This window comes from Stegostoma tigrinum, chromosome 10 (genome assembly GCF_030684315.1).
Source record: "Stegostoma tigrinum isolate sSteTig4 chromosome 10, sSteTig4.hap1, whole genome shotgun sequence".
Lineage (NCBI taxonomy): Eukaryota > Metazoa > Chordata > Chondrichthyes > Orectolobiformes > Stegostomatidae > Stegostoma > Stegostoma tigrinum.
Genome location: NC_081363.1, coordinates 62,659,396 through 62,676,372, shown reverse-complemented (window position 1 = coordinate 62,676,372; position 16,977 = coordinate 62,659,396).

The window sequence follows — 16,977 nt, the reverse complement described above, 5'->3', positions numbered from 1 at the left end:
CCACAATTGACCAATTGCTGCCCTAAGTGTCAAGGACAGTCACTCTAGCCATATCTCTCAAGTTCAGCTCTTTAGATCATCTTTGGAAGGAGACTATAGTGAGATCTGAAGGCAAGTAATCCTAGCAGAATTATAAACAAACACCGATGAGGAAGTTATTGTTGAATAAAATGTCACTAGATAATATTCCCAACAGCACCTCCAGTGATGTTTGACAGTCTGATGAGACTGTAATTGATTGGATTAGATTTATTGACTTTTGTGAATTTGTCATATCTAGACACTGTTCCATATTGTTGAGTAGATGCCAGTGTTATTGATATAGTTATAGCCCTGTAAAAGCAGATGACCAAATTTACAATAACAAATACAATGAAAATCACCTATTAATTGTGATGGCACTATTTAGCTATAGGTAACAGACGATTCTTTTCATGTTAGGATATGGGTTATCTGGATATTCACCAATATTTGCAAGGGTCAAAATTTGTCAGAGTCTTTTACTCTGAGTAGTTTGAAAATCATTCATGCCAGCTTCATGCCAGGCAACAGCCATCTGAAACAAGTCAGAATCTAAGCATCTCTCCTCGTCATTCAATGGCACCATTATCACCAACTTCATCTCAATCCATATCCTGGGGGTTACCATTGACCAGAAACCAAACTAGACTTGCCCTATAAATACTGTGGCATCAAAAGTAGGCCAGTGGGTTGTAGTGAGTGATGTCTTTACTTTTTAAAGCCTGACCACCATCTATAAAATACAAGTTAGGAGTTTAATGGAATATTCTCCACTTACCTAACTCTGTGCATCTCCAAAAACACTCACGAAGCTCAACATAATTGATATTATTGCAGGGCAGCTTGCTTGATCAGGATCCCATCCACCACCTTCAAATATCATTCCTTTATTCAGTGACGTACATTGGTACCAGCCTGACCATCACAACATGAACTGTAACAACTCATCTTCAAAATCACCTCCTAAAGCCATGACCCTCTACTACCAAGAATGGTAAGTGGAATACCACCACCTCCGAGTTCTCCTCCAAATCACACACCATCCTTCTTGAAACTATACCACTGTTCTTTCACTGTCAGTAGATGAAAGTCCTGGAACTCCTGTCTTAACAGTGCTATGGGTGCGTCTATCCCCATGGTGTGCAGTGGTTCAACACAATGGATTACTACCATCACCTTGTCAAGGGCAGTTAGGAATGAACAATAAATATTGGCCCAGCCAGCAATGCATTCATTCCATGACGGAATGAAACAGCCTGAGATACAATAGCCATGGATTAAGGCGCTAGACTATTGACACAAAAGTTATGACTTGAAGTCACTTTCTGGTAAATTGCAACATGCAATCCTGGTGAAATTGAAGTCATGCAAATCTGGGAGAAATCTCTCCATTGTTTAGTCATGTCTAGTCTAAGGGAAGATGACTGTCATTCTTGGGGACCAATCACATCTATCCCAGAATATAACTGCAGGAGCTTCTTGGGGTAGTCCCGTATGTTTAAAGTTCTTCAGATGATTCATTGAAGATCTTACTGCCAACATAAAGCCATTGGTGAAGCAACTGAAGATGCTAATTTCACAGTATTCCATTACAATTCAAACTTCTGAGATAATGAATGCAGTCTGAATGGTGCAAGACCCATACAGCTTCAACTGACAGGTGGCAATAATCATGCCACACAAGTGCCTGACAATGACCATCTCCAAGATATAGAAATATCACCACCTATCCGTAGGGATCAATATGTTACCATTATGCTCATAATCTCCCATTAATAACATCCAGAGGGTCACATTAACTTAAATCCTAACTAGCTTAGCTCACTCAGTCATATAAATAGTGTGACTGTAAGTGCAAATCAGAAGTTTGCTCATTCACTTCATTTGAGTGATGAACGTAGCTCCAATAACACTCAAGATCTTCAAAACCAAACAGGAAGTAGCAGCCCATTTAAATGATGCCTACGCACCACATTAAACATACACTAGATGGATACTATGGCTCCAATGTACTTGAACTGCAAGATGCAGTGCAATAACTGACCAAGTCTTCTTCCAAACCTATCACACTTACAGCCTCCACCACCAAAAGAATTATGGCAAGCAGTTGGGAACATCATTACCTGCAAGTTACCCTCTACGTCCCACACCATCAGAGATGTGTCTTTCTTTCTTCATCATCTTTGGTTTAAAATCCTGGAATGCCCTTACTAATAACATTGTGCAGTATTTTCACCACACGGAGTGTAGCAGTTGACAAGAGCGCTCATCATTACCTTGCCAGTAATGCCAGTGAATAACAATAAACAGTGGGGAGGCAATGGCCTAGTAGTATTGTCACTGGACTGTTAATCCAGAGACTCACCTAATGTTCTGGTATTCTGAGTTCAAATTCCGCCACGGCAGATGGTTGAATTTGAATTCAATAAATATCTGGAATTAAGAGTCTAATGATGACCATGAATCCATTTTGGAGTAGATTTGTAGCTTGGGTTGTGGGCTTTGAGTTCACTGAGTTAGTTTGTTGTTCTGCAGACATTTCGTTACCATACTGGGTAACATCATCAGTGCAGCCTCTGATGAAGCTCGGTGTGTTTTCCCGCCTGTTTTTTTAAACTCTGGAGTCCATTGAGCTGGATTGCTTCACTTCCGGTTTTCCTTCATAGTGGAAATTATATGGGGTCGAGATCAATGTGTGTATTAACATCGTTATTAGCTACACAAACAATGTCAGGAAAATACTACACGCCCCAACACACTCATCACACTACCCTACATCAGGAACACATTGGAACTCACCACAAGACTTCTACAAATGCTGGGCATCAGAGTGGCACACAAGCCCATGTCAACCTTACAACGGCTCACTCAAACTAAAGACCCACTCCCTGCCGTGGACAGGATGAATGTCATCTACGAGATCCCCTGCGGAGGCTGTGAGAACCATTACATCAGGCAAACAGGAAGGAAACTAATAACAAGAGTACATGAACATCAACTGGCTACAAAAAGACATGACCAATACTCACTCAACTCAATCCACATGGACAAGGAGAACCACCATTTCAACTGGGACAGCACCAAGACCCTGGGACAAGCTAGGTAGAGACAAGCATGAGAATTTCTAGAAGCCTGGCACTCCATGAAGCATGCTATTAATAAACACATTGAACTTGGCCCCATGTACAATCCGCTACAAAGGAAAACAGAAGGGAGCACGGTAATGAAATATCTGAGATACAAGAAACCAGCCCGGCGAGCCAACCAACCTCAAAATGAATCCATTGCTGATTGTCAGAAAAACCTATCTGGTTCACTAATGTCCTTTAGGGAGGGAAACTGGCATCCTTACCTGGTCTGGCCTATATGTGACTCCAGGCCCACAGCAATGTGATTGACTCTGAACTAGACAATTAAGGATGGGCAATAAATGTCAGCCTAGTCAGTGACGCCCTCATCCCGTGAATGAATAAAGGGACCATTAAGTGACAGCCACCTATTAAAGGGCTAATCATAAACATTCAGTTCTGGTTATGTCAAAAAATCCCAGAATTCAGTCCAAATGGTTCCAAATCAGAATGTTGGAGATGAATGTCAGAGGGTAGTTGATAGTAAGCGCAACATTCAACAATTGTATGTCACAAGAAGACCTTTAAAATTCTGATGTCAATAGGAGTAAGTATGAAATCTTTCCCGTACCTGGAATGATGCCTGACACAAAGGACGATTATGTTCCTCTGATACCAATTATCACACCCCAGGACATGGCATCATGTATGTTCCTCAGGTGGATGTCCTGGGTGCAGATATCCTAAGGTGCTTCAATGATTTTCCAGTTATCAAAAGGTCAAGAATGGCAATGTTTGTTGACAATTTCACAACGTTTGATTTCATTCATAACTCCAGCCCATCCCAGCCCACAGCAGTAACAAATTCCTGCTATCAATAACTTTGGGGGTCACCATTGACTACACACTTAATTATATCAGGGCTGGTACAAGAGCAGGAAAAGCCTGCATTCTGTGTGACAAGAGATGAATATCCTGACCTCTTGAAGCCTAACAATCATCTATAAGATTTAACTTTGTGAGGTGGGCAGGAGGGGGTGAGGTGTGGAAGTACGAATGGAGCACTCACCTGATAGCTCAAGATGGTCAAGGATGTCTAAGACAGAGCAGTTCATTAAAATGATTTGTCACCAGATTTGATATGCACCCCATCCATCCCCGGTGCACCATGACTGCAGTACGTACAAGCAATAGGATGCAATGCAGCAACATACAAATTCTTCAACGGCACCCTCCATATCTCTGACCACTACCACCAAGAAAGAGCACCAGTGAAATGGCAAAACTATCATGTCCAATTTGTTTTCCATTCTAAATTGGTCATAGGTTGCACATTGCTATTACGTGAAGTTCCCATTCCCATATCGAGAGGAATTCTGACATCAGACAGCTTCTGGCCAAATGTTAGGCTTGCTGGCGCTCTGTAGTTGCAGAATGCAGCCAGATGCAATAACCAATGCTAGGATTATAGACAGTCCCAGCAGAGAGAGATGAGCCCTGGTACCTTCCAGAGTAATGATTCTCAGCAAGGTGGGTAACAGAGTTGGGGAATCAGGTTCAGAAGAGTAGGGGGGGAGGTTAAAGGCCTAAGTGTCCGTGGGAATTGATTCCAACTGTCCCAGAACTGCCTAAAAGAGTTTCCTTCTGCTTGCCTAACACTATCCCATGCTGACAAGACTTCCAAGCTGTCTATCAAGTTTGGCCTTTTCCCTCCTTTGGGTAAAATATCAGCAGTGGAATGACACCTTTAAGTAGTTATTAAATAGTTTTTCAGGGGCCTCAGCAGGGCGTAGAACTGAGTGGGCTGCCTTATGCCTCTTCCATTCACAATAGTATTTCAGGAGACATGGAAATGGATGGCAGGAAGATTACTTGCTGGGCTTACTTGTCCTCACCATTTTGAAACCCACCAATGGGTGACTGCAAAATCCAGCCTATATATTCCATCAGCATTGGAATTCTGGAATGTCCTGACTTAAAAAAAACGTCAGTGAGTTAGCACCATTATCACAGGGGCAGCACGGTGGCTCAGCGTGATGGGTCGGGTTCAATTCCACACTCAAGCAACTGTCTGTGTGGAGTTTGCACATTCTTTCCATGCCTGCATTTTCCTTCCACAGTTCAATGACGTGCAGGTTATGTGGATTAGCCATTGTAAATGCAGGGTTACAAGGATAGAATATCCTATGGGACGTGGGTCTCGGTCGGATGTTCCTCGAAGGCTCTGTGTGGACTCGATGGTTCAATGGCCTGCTTCCACACTGTAGGGATTGTATTACCACAGCCAATTGAGGAAACATCCTTAGTTACTTACTCAGGGCACATAGAAATGCGTATATATGTGTCTTTGTTAGTATCACCCTGATCTGAGAATACATTCTGCAAAGATAAATTGAAGATTAATAAGCCCAGTAATATCAAGTGTGCGTCAAATGTTAGGTTTGCTTCAGATGATTAAAAATATAGAAGCAAGCTAGTGTAAAAAAAAGCACTATTCCTTTCTTAAATTGTGTGAAAGAAAGATTGTTGTATATATTTCCTTACTCTTTTTATTCATTCACAAGACCTGGGTGTCACTGGGTAGGCTAGCATTACAAATGACATGCTGTTCAAGTGGCCTCCAAATGCCACTAATTCATTTAAAAACCTTGAGAATATAGACCCAGTTCAATAGATTTACTGTAGAAACTTTCAAACTGGTGACCTAACAAATTTAATGTTTCCTAAAAGTGATCTTATGCCAGGCCAAATCAAAATTTGACTTCGGTTACATCCAGCATTGCCCATAAACAAAGCAATTTCAGTAACATAAATTGTACACCATTACTACCCTATTGTTATTTAGCATTAACAGCCTGTGATCACCATTACCATAATGGTTGTTATTGACAGAGCAGAACCACTGACTTTTAAAAAAAGAAATGACAAGTACGGGATGCGCAGAGAAAGAGAAAATAAGCGAGACACATTTGAACCTTGAACAGGACATTTTCATTCAAACTCCTTTAAAGTATGTGACTATACTGCTGCTACAAAGTTTGCATACATTCTACTGTGGCTTTTTAAATAGTGACAGCCACATTTCATACCATCGAGGAAATGGCCTGGTCAAATGTCAACCTTTTTCTTGAAGATAGTTTAGTAAATAAGCTGGGATAATGACTTTAAACATTCAGAAGATGGACAGCACTTTCACAATAAGGTCACTCCTCTTGGTACTTTTGGAGCCTGAGGGTAGAAATTGTAACTGAAGAGCATAGTTACTCTAAATAGAACAATCATTTCAGGTTCTACTTGACTCCAAAGTGTTTTGGTTTTGCATTGCATTACTTAATGAGTGTTAGTTTCAATTGAATGAAAATCACCTTGGGAAGGTCTTCTGGTATTATTTGTGTAGCCAAAAACATGCAAGTTGAAACAAATTCCATGATGGTAAATGTCAGGGAAGCTCTGCTTATTATCCTTCTTATATGTCTGTTGGACAAGTTAGTTATGATGGTGCTCTCATCAATCATGGCTTTATCATTAAGCTAGTAAAACACAGGATAAACTTAAAATCCCATTAATCCAGCTTGGAAACTGACAGTATGGAATGTTTTGGACTGCACAAATATACAAGTGTTCTGAAATGACGTGAAGCAGAAGTGTGAACCAAAATCTGTAAATGATAATGAGATTAGTCAAACAACTAAAAGCAGTTTATTAAATTTGTTAATCATCAGAGCCAAATGAAGTGACAGAAAATATTTTGTTTACTAGAAGCTTGATCATGTACAGATTCCATGGCTGTTTAAAATAGTTGGAGGTTGAAAGTTAAAATATATTATTTCATGGTCTTTCTTGATTTTTAGGATGAACTAGATGGACTACAATAAATATTATCTTTGTGCTCCAAAAGTGAGATTCCACTGAAAAACAAAAACTATGCAAATTTACTTCCTGTAATTGAGCTGTTGAAATGGCTGGAGCACAAGGCTAATTTTGAGATCTTCATGTTGAACCATTGTGCTTTAACATAATATTTTCTTAAAAATAATGACTCCACTACAAGGCCATGAAAATAGATGAGATCTGAAAATGGACATGGATTGCTCATTGTTTCTGATGCAGGTAAGATGCAAACTTTATAGTGACAAAACTGCTGGAGCGACAAAAAGAAATTACAAAAAGAAACTTGAGTAATATGATAAAATCACAATACCAATTATTCTATTAAAGTATGTCGTGAAAAATATTGAACTGCTGGAAAATTGAAAATGCAAGTAATGTAAATGAAAATAAGGAAATATTGATTTAATAGCTTTGCATCAATTGTTAAGGAGAGAGACATCAGTATGTTGAACATTGCAGGAAAGCTAATATTGAATAAAAATTAATATAAGCAAAATCAATTAAGGAAGAAAACAATGGCATCTTTCTGTTTTTACAGAGTTGGGTTCCTTGATAAAATCATGCGGGGCACAGATAGGGCGAATATTCAAAGTCTTTTCCCCAGGGAAGATGGGTCCAAAAGTAGAGAGCATAGATTTAAAATGAGTGGGGCAAGATCTAAAAGGGATCTAAGGGGCAACTTTCTCATGCGGAGTGTGGTGCTCGTACGGAATGAGCTGCCAGAGGAAGTGGTGGAGTCTGGTGTGATTACATTTTGAGGGCATCTGGATGGATATATGACTATGAAGGGTTTAGAGGGATATGGGCCAGATGCTGGCAAATGGGACTAGATTGATGTAAAGTATCTAGTCGACTCTATGACTCTGAATGTCTGTTCTGACTTTTGGCTGAAAGAATGAAATGTCTGCAGCAACAAAATGGAAAAGACGAGAAACCAAGTTTTTTGAGTCTGAATGAGAGAAAGGAGGTTTACCATTGATAGGCAGAAGCCGTCACATACAGCAACATGATCAAAGACTTAGCTGAGGTTATGAGTGGTGATTCAATAACTCCACAGACTGGATTTCATGGAGCACCAAAGTGAGTGTCCAAAGTGAATGGTGGGGAGTTTGGATGCAAGATAATCAAGCAGGATGACCCCAATCAGATACTGGGGATCAGATCTGACACTGGGAAAAACTGTCCCAATTAAGCTGGAGCCAGAAAGGACCTGAGGCAGTAATCCCAAACTTTTGTGACAGAAAGCACATCCCCTGAGAACAACAGCCCCTGAACCCATCAGGATTTACAGGTGGTTCGTGGATTCTCCCAAAACAAATGCAGCTTACCTAAGCTTCCCAAAGGCCAGTCAGAAAATCTTTCAGGGCTGTCTGGGACAACATAGGGGTCATTTCCTCATTCAGAGGCATTTTGCGTCCATTTGGTTCCAATACGGAAAGGGGATGGGTAAATGAACCCTTAGTCTCTGAACCCCCCTTGCTCTTTTTGTGGGTGATGCGTTCCCAGCAACTCCCAGCCTGCCCTTGCTCACTTGTGCCCTGGGATCTAGTATTGATTCTGCAGCTGGATCAAGTACATTACTGACAGTAATCATTGCTCCCAGTAATACAGTGGCAAGGGAGAGCTACTGACCTCTGCCTCTTGGTATTTCCACGCATTGGAGTTCGTAGGCACAGGGGATGCTCCTTGTTGGCCAGTTAAATGTGATAATGTCCTGCTGTTTATCCAACTAGTGGAGAAAATCAATGTCACTGGGGCAAAATCGAGGCCATGGATCTTCTTGCTGTACTCTCAATTTCAGTGACCTCACCAGGTCAACAAAGGTGTGAGTTTTTTTTTGGTTGATTAACATGTTGGATAACTAAATTACAGAGAAGTAAATGGATACTTCCTGGAATAACAAGCAAACAATATCTTAATGTGGTATTGGATGTCAGCACCATACACCTTGTTCTCAGAGCAAAGTCACTTTACAGTTTTCCTGTCAATATCTCACATTGTGTAATACATCTACGACACTGTAATTTCCTACAGTAGCTCCTTGATCTTATTACACACTGATTACTACCATCTATTCTATGAATTCTGATGGATTATAAGGGTAGGAACTAGGTGGGCAGCAGCTGCCCAATAAAGTGGGATAGAAATTATGGTTGCAAACTCAGACTTATGACATGCATCACCCATTATATTCCCAACTCTGTAGTTAATTACATCAAAGTAATGAAGCCAAATATCAATTGGGATGTTGAACACATGCTGGCATGTGGTGAGACAGGAAAGCTGAGGAAGAAGATGTGGAGAGGAAGCCTGGTATAGTTCTGTGAAAGCATACGACATTTCATTCCCTCACTGAGCAAAGAAGGGAGGAATAGTGAAATAATAATGCTACCATCTCTGAACTTTGGCAAGTATCATGATGTTGGTTGACAGACACCATTTTCCTGGATTGGATGCCAGTACAGTACACAATAATGTTTGGCATAACTAAGCCCATGGGGTAAATTGGAGAGCTGACTTAAATAAGAGTTGGATGGCAATGAGAAGTGGTGTCAAATGCAATGGAGTTGACAGGAAGTACAAGGAGGAAAAACAGGTGAAAGTTTGGGGTCACTTAGACTGACAGGCTGTGCCTGCAACTCACTTTGTGAAGTGCTGGTGATGTTGCTTCCCATTCCTCATCCAAAGTTAAATTTCAGTAATCCTACTGCACTTACAACCTTCTGTAATATTCACACTACATAGCTTGAGCTGCATGGATCTGACATAGGTCTCCTATGTCAGAGGTTCACATATAAGGCATCCCATAGCATTCCTTGTCAGGATCCTCCATGACCCGCTGTATTGATAACTGTTGTAAAGTAAAAATAAAGAACTGCAGATGCTGGAGACCTGAAGCAAAAATAGAAACACAGCAGGCCTGGCAGCACTTGTGGAGAGAAAATCAAGAATTAACATGTTGAATCCAACAACACCTCTTTTTCTTGTATGGTGACTGTGGTTTATGTGTAATGTGACTGCTGATTGCTCACATTATTCAGGAGCCAATTTGCTCATTGGATCTATTGGTAATGGGTTCAGCCACTGCAGGTGCTATTGTTGCTATAGACGCTGCACAATAAAGGAGCAGCAAAGCAGCAACCTGCCGAGCAGCTGTCAATGCAGCTATATGACAAAGTTGTAGCTGAAGTTCACCAGATGATACTGAGGAGGTACAAGATGCCCAGAGTCTATCACCTTCAGTAGCATTTCCTCCAACAAGTCATGCACAGTGACACCACAGGCTGATAATTTCCTGGGATACACAGTCACCAAACTGCGACATCTGCCGGAGCTGGACCTGTGACCTGCAGGATTGTGTGGCTATCCCATCCTACCCCAGTGGCCATCAATGTGACAGCCTGAGCCCTGTAAGGGATCTCTCTCAATCCTCCCCGCCCCCCCCTCCATAAATGTATCAAGACTGTTACTGATGCAATTTGTGCCAAATCACACTACTTCAGCTCATTTACCCCAAGCTGCAGCCTGGACAGTTGGCTTCACTAATATGGCCGGCATGTCACAGGGGCAGGGTGCTACAAACTGTAGACATATTGCATGGAGCAGGCCATATCATGATGGAGCTAATGCCATCAACACAAAAGGTTTTCATTCACTTAATGTTCAAGTCATCCATGATCATTGGTATTATATCGCAGAGTTCTGTGGCAGGTACCCTAGGGCCTGCATGATGTCTATATCTTTCAGAGCTCTCATGTTACTGGTTCATTTCAAAGCCTGAATGTTGTACAAGGTACTGAGCGACCAGAGCTATGCTCTGCTACCTTGGCTAAGGGCTCCATTACGTAGCCTCCTGGCTGAGGCTGAGTGTAAATGCAGTGTTGCCTGTTCTTCTATAGCAGCCATCATGGAGGAGATGATAGGCCTCCTCCGGAGGGGTTTCCAATGCTTTGAGTGGTCTAGTGATTTTTGCAGTTCACTCCAGTCAGTGTGTGCTGCAAAATCCTTCCACACTGTGCCCTGCACAACTGAAGCAGGCATAGAGAGGATGAGATGGATACTGAAGACTGGGTAGAATTGCAACAGTCTCGCATTGACCGAGAGGAACATCACTCTCAGCATGATAGAGCTGTGCAGTATCGGGCACAACATGCCTGACAGCACTTAAAAAACATTCAGATCTAACCGATCTGAGTTGGGTGAATTCAGCATTCAGTGACTATGGGTTTTTCTTGTTGCTCCAAATACAAGTAGACTCTGTTTAGCAAGCACAGCCTTTTTACTGTTTTTTCTTCTGTTTTCACTTGTTTAATGAAGGTTAATGTTAGCAATTGTTCGAAGGCTTTACATCATTTAAGATCCCACCTTGAACAATGACACTATGTTATGATGCGAAGGACTTTGAGGAAAGAGCAGTTACTCAAAGGATGAGAAGCCTCTGTAGTTTCAGTCCTGTAGCTGCAGCTACAAGGACAGTTGATCAGACAATTGATAACTTAGCCTGCACATACGGGTGATATTCTGTTTACAGTGAAGTTTTACACATGCCACTTATTCGCTCTCAGAGACTTTTCAGTTTTTTTTGTACTATATCTATTGCATTCAGGCTATTCATGGCATGCAGTCACTGATCTGGCGCACAGCTGGTCTTTCAATATGGTGTCAGTAGTGGGAAACATGGCAGGTCTCAGCAGTAATGAGTACGGTCTCTGCTGGTGAGCATAAGACAGTATGAGAACAGAGTAAGTGTGCGTGCATACATAATAAGAGGAGTAGTGGAGAATCGTGTTAAAAATTTGCTAAAGCTCACTGAGAGGAACCCTTCATGAAACTACCTGTGATTGATACTGAGTTGGATTTTGGGAAATTTATCCCATCAGGTCAAATTCCAGAATTCAGCGAAGAGAGTAGATTGGGCCTATTAAAGAATTGTGCATAAAAGGTATGATGTCATCTTTATAGAAGACAATGTTCTACTTCTATACATGGGAAAAAATCTAATTATATGAAACTCTAATCTTTTCTCCTACTTCCTCAAGAGGTCATATAAAGCCAGTGACTTTGAGAGTAGCTCACTCACATGGAGAAAACCATTGATGTAGATGATTTGGGATGATTGGCTGGCTTCTGTGATTATGTGACATTGATATTATCAAACCATGAGAAGCTGTACCAGATGAACACCTACACCTTTTAGGTCTGTACAGTACCAGAAGTGTTCTCTAGATTCTTCAAAAGGAATGACTTGTGTTCTTTCTTTGTGTATAGATCTCATTCAAGCACTGGATATAATGATAGACAAACTGCTCAAAAATGGAATGAAGCCCACTGTTTACAAATTGGTATATTGGCAACATTGAATAGCAGTTGAAGAAAGGAAAACCTGCTGAAAAATTACTGTTGATCTTGGAACACTTCCATGTGCAGTCGGTGTAACTGCATTTGATGAACTAATGCTTTGTAAGGTTTTGACCTGCCGAATATTAAGAGTGCACTTGTGAAATGCTTCTAAATACAACTGCAAGATTCTTTGCAGTTTGTGTCTTTTGATTTGAAATGTTGACAATTTAAACATAAGTTGATCAAGTATTTCTAATGGGCAAAAGACATCAAATAGGGAAAAGCATTTTGGAGTGAAATTGCATGCAAAATGACAAAAGTGCAAAATGAACAATTGATACAACATAGTCATAAAATCATGCAGCACAAAAGGACCTTCAGCTCTTCTGTCTGTGTTGGATCTTTGAAAGAAATATTCAATTAGTTCTACATCCTAGTTCTTTCCCGAGGATTGCCCTGTGGTATTTCTGCTGCTGATGTCCAAATAATTAATATGTTCCAGGCAAGTTAGTAGCCTGTTAAACTGTCTTAAGAATTCAGTAAATAATAATATTCAATCAGCCAAGATACAGGAAATCACGACAATTTAAATTGGAGCAGACCTTTGAAATTTACAACCACATTTTATCCCTATTTCAAGTCAAAAACACATCTTGAACTCTTGAATAACCAACTGAAATTGTGCAACTTCCCACTGACTTTCCAGAAAAAAAACAACTACTAACAACTACCACTATATGAGCGAACACTAATATTTTTATTGGGTAATCTATTTGCAACATCATCATCCGTCTCCAGTAAGAGTATGATCCGTATATTATACACTGGACAAAGCTGCAACTTAGCAACTCTACATTTTTTACAAAAGTCTATTCTAGTCAAATTTGAACATTACACAGATATAATTGGCCTCTGTAGTACTCATGTAATGCTGATATATTCTTGCTCAATTGCTGAGTGTACTATTTCTTCTAGCAACATTTTGAAACTTAGGTAAATGATAGGGGCATGCTTTTCTTGAAAATCCACCTTGCCTCCAATATTCCTAACAGAAGCCTTTGTGTGAACCATGAACACCAAGGTATCGTCAGAATTGACTCAAACAGGTTTGGCAGACACCATCTCATTCAGCCCTTTTAAACTGTTAAGGACTAGGCTACCTGGTTAGGAAGCTGTTTCCAGCTGACTACAGAAAATAGATTTGTCAGTTAAATAACATTTTCACAACAGGAAAACAATTAGCTGGTACAGACAGAGGAAGTTGCTGTGATTTACAGTAAAGCAGCTATTTGCAATTTAAATTAGCAAACTAAATTGAGATCAAAGTGCACCTTATTTTTAGATGTTCAACATGCTCACCATCAGGACGTTCATTTAAAAATGAAGTGAGGGCAATAGTTATAGGAAGATAGATGATCAAATACTCTTGTGAAATACTATAGTATCAGTCGTAGTGTTATGGTAACATCATAAATTGTATGCAACCTGTCAATATTGAGTAATAGAGATTATAATTTTAGATTGATATTCTGGAGACACTTTTGTATAAAAGAACTTATTCATGTTTGAAGGCTGAGAGGAATTATTGACTGATTTCTCTTTTTTTGGAAGGTTACCAGTAAATATTCACGCATATATAAAGCCAGTTTGGCACTGTATGAGATGGAGTAATTTCTACAGAGCCTATTGGAATAAACTGGCTTGATGGCCCAATTCTTATGCAGCCTTTTAAGAATATGAGCAGGAATACAGAACTAAGAGCATTAAGGAGAACTGCTGACTGAATTGAGATGAAATTTTTGCGTTAAAAGGAATTGGGACAAAATGCACTCAGAAGAAAAAGCATTAATATGATACAATGTTGTTTTGCAAGTTAATTTAAGTATTGATCAAAGTAGGGGCTCTATAGATATTGCATTCTTTTTGGGGAAATTGGAATTTTTCAACAAGTAGGGAAGATATCAAAGCCTTTGTCCCTACACTAATTCCTTTATCATTTACCGAGGCTCTTTATTCTGGTCTAATTTCCTGGTTGTATCCCATATTTCTGACATTATTTTCTTAGTCATTAATTTATCTAATTTCCTCAATGTTGTGACTGACTCATTTTAATTTCCACTTATGATTTTTAAATATTCTAGTAATTATTACATGAAAGCACCTTACTATAGTTTGCATTTATGCTTACCATATTAATCCTAGTGACTTAATTATCAGTAGTAACAGCTTCTCACTCATTACTGTATCTCTCTATATGAACCACCTCTTTATCCAGATCCAGAACCAACAATATCTCTTTCCTTTTCTCTGGGCCAGAAATGCATTGATCAAAAAAAAGTCTGTGCACTTTTCAGAATATCTTTTCGACCTCTGCTATGTTTGAATAATTAAAATCTCCACTATCATTACAGTTTTAGCATCCCTCTGCAACTTCACTGCAAATTTAGTCCTCAATATTCTTCCCACTATTTTTAGCCTATGATCATTCATATAGGTTTGGGGGATCAAGGGTTTGTTAGAGGACAGACCTTGGGGTCCTGAGGAAAATGAGTTGTTCATCTGAATTTGGGGCTCATTAGACAGGGTCACTGAGGGAATGATAGGGAAATGGGGAAATTCAAGACAGATAGGTTGAATCTCATAGAACATGAGAGAATGCTGTAGGAAGGCAGGTTCTCACAGTACGGAATCACTATTGCTTCAACATGAAGAAAGTGTGTGCTCAACAAGAAAATAATAACTCACAATGACATGGGCTCAGGAGGTTACCTGGAAATATTAACAGTGATATAACGGGTTGAATGCAAATTGTGGAAGGTATAAAAGTTATCAGAACTCAGAGACAGCAAACACGAAAGGGAACATAAAAGATGGAAGATGTCACCATTTGAAATGTTTCATTGTTGTACCAAGCTCATTGACAAAACTGTAAAATGTAAGAGCAGAAGTAAGCCATTCAGCACATCAAATGCAATAAGATCTGGCTAATCTGATAATACTCAATTCAACTACCTTATCCCCATAACTCTTGTTATAGACCAGACCAAACCCCCTAAAAATATAGTAAGAAAATAGTCTAGACACTAACTCTTTCTTATCTTAATGGTAAATATAAGGTGTTGTGTCCCAGATATAATTCGTTTAGTCAAACTACTCGACTTTAGGCAAAACACAACTTATTTTTACACTACTGTTAAAATACAGACAAAATAAAAGTAAAATAAAAGAATTGGCTTAACCATAATTCTATCGAAATGTTTAAAAATGTTTATTGATATATATATATTTAATATGTAGGAACCACTAACTGATTGTTCTAATGTAGTAACATACCACAAACACACCCTTGGCAAAGGCAAATTCAGTAAAACAGATTGTCTCACTCGTAATACTAGCAGCAAGAAGAGAATACAGTGTGAAGCTGGATGAACACAGTAGGCCAAGCAGCATCTCAGGAGCACAAAAGCTGACGTTTCGGGCCCTCTCTGATGAAGGGTCTAGGCCCGAAATGCCAGCTTTTGTGCTCCTGAGATGCTGCTTGGCCTGCTGTGTTCATCCAGCTTTACACTTTATTATCTTGGATTCTACAGCATCTACAGTTCCCATTATCTTAGCAAGAAGAGAATGCTGGTTTTTGGCAGTGACACAGAGAGAAATAAAAGCTTTCACATCCAGCTTCAAGACTCCAGCAACTGCAGAAAACTAAAGCTAAAAATCTTAGTTCTGTGGGAGGTTGACTCCCCCCATTCAGGCTGTTTCTGTTGTTCTAACTTTAAAAAAAACAGGATCGTACAAGTTATTTACTTTATTAGCTTTGAACAGACTACTTGGTACCTCTGTCTCAACCTTCCTTTATTTAAAAAAATGGACAAAATATATCTCTTAAAGTTAAAGTATCATCACATCCTTGATTCCCTTACTGATGAAAAATATTTAACAATGCAGCCTTGGCAAACCTCTACATTAATGAATCCCACAGATTCACTCCCTTCTGAGAAAAGGAGTTACTCCTCATACTTGTCTGAAGTGGATGACCCCTTACTCTGAGGTTGAGGATCACAAGGTCTATCACAAGGTGAAACAACAGTAAAGTACTCTCAGAATTTTGTATGTTTTGATCCTTCTAAACATCAATGCGTATTCAGCCTTTCTTCATAAGGCAGACCCTCCATACCTAGTATCAGCATGGTGAACCTTCTCTGGATTGCCTTAAATGCCACTATATCTTTCTTTAGATGAGGGTACACAACTGGTCATTAGGTTGCTGCTGGGGTCTGCCGAACGTTTTGTACAGTTTTTAACAGGACCACCCTCATTTTATACTCTATTCCCTTTGAAATAAAGGTGCATATTCCGTTTGCCTTCCTATTACTTGCTGAACTTGGAAGCCCCCTTACGATTCACACACATGGTCTCCCAAATCCATCAGTTCTGAGGAAGGGTTACCGGACCCAAAGAATTAACTCTGACTTTTCTTTACAGATGCTGCCAGGCCTGCTGAGCTTCTCCAGCAACTTCTGTTTTTGTTCCATCTGTTCTATAGCTTTCTACAACCTTCTCCATTTAAATAAATAATCACCTTTTCTGTTCCTCCTGCCAAAGTGCACAGCCTCACATTTCCCACATTATATTCCATCTGCCATATTCTTGCTGACTT